We start from the raw sequence: 4496 nt of genomic DNA on the forward strand, positions 1-4496 counted from the left end.
AGGCAGAGGCAGAGGCAGAGGCAGAGGCAGAGGCAGAGGCAGAGGCAGAGGCAGAGAGGCAGAGGCAGGCAGAGGATCTCTGTGAGCTAAGGCTAGCGGGTCCTGCCAGAGTTACATGGTGAAACTTTGTTTCAACAAAAGGAGGTAGATACCATGCTAAGCACAGCAGGCTGGGGTGTTTCACTCAAAAGTTCAACATTTAGAAGGCCAAGACAGGAGAACTGTGGTGAGTTCAAGGTCAGCCTAGTAAAAATCAAAAAGGTTAGTGGACAAACTTCCCAGGCTCCTGATCATTTGGAGTCTGGGGCCATAAAGTGAAGGCACGCTTGCTCTGGCCAGCACACATCGGGGGAGGTCAGACCCTTGCCAATATTTAGGAATATTGGGATATTTCACATAAAAGCCCGGCTTCTCTAAGAAAACCAGAATATCTGGCCTGGCCATGCTGGCACCATAGTCACAGGTGGCTACAGTGGGCTGGATACTCGCTCCCATTTGCCACAGTCTCCACCACTCCCTATGACTCTACGCTGTGTGCCTTCATTTCAACCACCCACTGGTGTCAGTCCACACACATCTTTGCAAACCTTCTGGCCTTTCCTGCTTGCTTTTACTTTATTTATTCATTTATTTGTGTGTGGCTCACATTGTGTGTGTGGGTGATTTATGTGCCACACTGAGCGATGAGGTCAGAGGGCAATTGAGTATCTGATTTGCTTTCTTTTTTTGTTTGTTTTGTTTTTGTTTTTGGGTTTTGTTTTGGTTTTTTGTTTGTTTGTTTGTTTTGAGACAGGTTTTCTTCTATGTAGCTCTGACTGTCCTGGAATTTGCTCTGTAGACCAGGCTGTCCTCAAACTTGGAGATCCACCTGCCTCTGCCTCCCTAGTGCTGGTAGTAAAAGTGTGTGTTCCCAGGGCTCGACTTGATTTGCTTTCATCTTGTGCGCTCGCGAGTGTGTGTGTGTGTGTGTACATGCGCATGTATGTGTGTGTGAGTTTGTGTGTGTGTGTGTGTGAGAGAGAGAGAGAGAGAGAGAGAGAGAGAGAGAGAGAGAGATAGAGAGAGTGCAGGTGCCTGCAATCATGCACTCATGTGCAGAGAGAGCACAGAAGAGGACCCCAGGGTCCTGTTGTATCACTCTGTGCTTTATTCTCGCTGAGCAAGACTGGCAGCCAGTGCTAGAGTCACAGGCACATGTGTGCCCACTCAGTACTTACCCGTATGCTGGGATCTGATTTCAGGTCCTCATGCCTGCTCAGCAGCCGCTCTTACCCCCTGAGCCATCTCCAAGCCCCATCATCTTAGATGACATATCTTATTAACTGTTATTGTGTGGCCACAAACATGAGTGTGCACATTCCTGTGCAGTGATGTATTTGTGGTGGTCATAGACAACATTTGGAAGTTGGTTTGTACCTTTTTTTTTTTTTTTTTTAATTTATTTTGTCTATATGAGTACACTGTAGCTATTTTTAGACACATCAGAAGAGGGCATCAGATCCCATTACAGATGGTTGTGAGCCACCATGGGAATTGAACTCAGGACCTCTGGAAGAGCAGTCAGTGCTCTTAACCAGAGTCATCTCGCCAGCCCGGTTTGTTTCTTCTGTCTTGAGTTTCTGGAATTGAACTCAGTTTGTCAGGCTTGGGCAGCAAGCACTTTAACCCCCCAGTTCTTTGTTATTTGGGGCAGGGTCTGGCTTTATGGCTGAGGCTAACGTGGAGTTTGCTATGTAGGCCAGGCTGGCTTCCAGCCATGATCCTCGAGCCTTTGTACCGTGAGCTTCCTCAGTGCTAGGGTATCAGCTGTGGATGACCATGCCCACCGTGGCCGGTGACCTCTTGTCTCTGCTTGCTGGATGGTCATCGCTGTCTCTGTACAGACAACCATGAGCCCTCCCTTGCACTGACTTTATTGGAAACTAAACGCCGCCGAGGTTGAGCAGCCGCAAGTGGTTTGGGGCTCTGCTTCTGCATTTGGTCTGTCTTTGTTTGGTTATTGGTTTTGGTTTTTCCAGACAGGGTTTTTCTGTGTAGCCCTGGCTATCCTGGAACTCCCTCTGTAGACCAGGCTGGCCTCAAGTTTAGAGATCTTCCTGCCTTGCCTTCTAAGTGTTGTGATTAAAGGTGTGCGACTTCATCGCCTGGCTGGCTTGGTCTGGTTTTTTAATAGGCTGTATTAAATAGGGTCCAGTAAGGTGCAGCCCTCCCCTCCTGAGAGGAGAGTCACTAAGCCAGGGACAGTGCCGAGTGGGGTTTGAGGTCTGCGCCCAGAACTCTGTGGAATGCTCTCCTTCCGCCAGGGTCATAGTTTTCAGGTCCAGAAAATGGAAGCTACCCTGCAGAATCATGGGAACTGTCCAGGGACGGTGTGCAGGACTCTGGCGGTAACCCTAGGCAGAGCTTGTGCTTAGCATGTGCAAGGCTCTGGACTTGATCCTCACTGCCTAAAAAAGAGAAGCTGTGCACAGTGTTTAACATCCAACATTCAGCCACACTGACACCTGTGGTGATGAAGATGATGATGGTGGTGGTGGAGATGAAGATGATGATGGTGGTGGTGGTGGTGATGATGGTGATGGTGGTGGTGACCACTGCTTCTCGTAGGTCATTTTGCCCAGCAGTGGCATATGGGCCATTCTGTGTATGGTGTACCAGCTTCCATGGCTCCGTTAGTGAGTTACCACACACTGGGTGGATTCCCGTAAACCGTACTGACTCCCTCAGAGGTTGAGAAGGCGGATGCCCAAAGCCCTGGCAATGTCAGGTTGGTTCCTTCAGGAGGCTGACAGAGTCCCCCGCAGACCCTCCCCTGGGTGTGGTGGCCGTGGTGATCATTGGCCAGTAGGCACACTGTTCCGTCTCAGCGGCATCTTTGCTTGGCTTTCTCTGTGTGTCCTCACAAGCATGCTCTAGGGACTGCAGGCCCTGCCTCCCCCAGAGCATCCCTGTGTAGTGTGTAGCCTTACCTTAGTTGTGCACTGCTTTATTTCCAAATAAAGTATTGCTGTGGTGGTCTCGATGGCATGAATGTAGGTCAGTGAAAGTCCTAGGACAGAGCTATGTCCCTCCTGGTCCTCACCTTCCCACAACCCTCCACCCCACCCTCCCATCCCCCTACCCCGCCCCCATCCCTCACCTCCTCTTAGCTCTCATCCCCCACCCTCTCCCACCCCTCACCTCCCCCTTCCCCACCCGACTCCCTCCATCCCCCCAACCACACCCATGTCATCACCCCCTCTCCCCCACTGCTGCTGACACTCCCTGCTCACTTCACAGTCATTCCTTGGTGTCAGGAACCTTTGACTGGCCCATAGGCGGCTTCCTTTCAACCTCTAAGAGCAGTGACTGATGCAGGAGCAGCGCTGGCTCAGAGCTGGCCCAGAGCTCTCAGAAGCCAGGGTGACCACTGTGGGCTCTGAGGGATGGGGTCCCAGGCTAGAACCCAGGTCCCTTTCTACGGGGCCTGGAGGCTCAGAGTGTGTGGCTGAGCACACGGCATTCAGCCAGAAACTGCGAATGTTTTCCCTTTGTGCCTTTAAAAGCTGGTAAGAAGGGGAGGTTGTCCATTGAGGGCAAGCACAGGCCTGTGAGGAGGGCCAAGCCCTCAGCGCCTGCTGCCTGGTAGCGAGCAAGCACAGAGAGCACAGACCTGCATGATAAATTCCTATCACCACAGGAAGTCAACTTCCAGTGGACAGGCATCTTCTGCCTCTGCCACAGGTGAATGTTTCCTGTTAGAAGGCCAGGAAAACGTTATTTCTCTCTGCTATGAGTCTTGAGGCAACCACTTACCCTTCAGTAAGAGCGTCTGAGGTAACCGCCCACACAAACTCCACAGTCTTCTTTTTCTCCTGAGGTGTTTCTGAGAGAGCCGCTGGGACCACGCACACTGGTTTTACAGTCTGACTCCATGATCCAGGGTGCGTGGAGACACTGGCTTTCGTACAAATGTCGTTCATCCGTTGGTACTTAGAGTGACCATGAGTACGTCTGATGGTGGTGCTGAGGGCAGTACATTGGGACAGAGAGCTGAAGAGACTTAGCAGTTAAGAAGAAAGATCCAGCCGGGTGTGGTGGCACACACGCCTTTAATCCCAGCACTTGGAAGGCAGAGGCAGGTGGATTTCTGAGTTTGAGACCAACCTGTTCTACAAAAGTGAGTTCCAGGACAGCCAGGGCTACACAGAGAAACCCTGTCTCGAAACCCCCCACCCCCCTCCCCAAAAGAAAAGAAAGATCCAAGTTCAGATCCCAGCGTGCACATCTCGCTCAAAAGTACCTTTCCCTGCAGTTCCAGAGGCCCTGACACCTTCTCCTGGCCTCTGTTAGGACCTGAAAACATATACACAACCCTTGCCCCCACGTACACATAGAATTAAAAAAAAAAAAATTAGCCAGGCGTGGTGGCACACGCCTTTAATCCCAGCACTCAGGAGGCAGAGGCAGGCGGATTTCTGAGTTCGAGGCCAGCCTGGTCTACAAAGTGAGTTCCA

Source organism: Mus pahari, chromosome 3, assembly GCF_900095145.1.
Source record: "Mus pahari chromosome 3, PAHARI_EIJ_v1.1, whole genome shotgun sequence".
Lineage (NCBI taxonomy): Eukaryota > Metazoa > Chordata > Mammalia > Rodentia > Muridae > Mus > Mus pahari.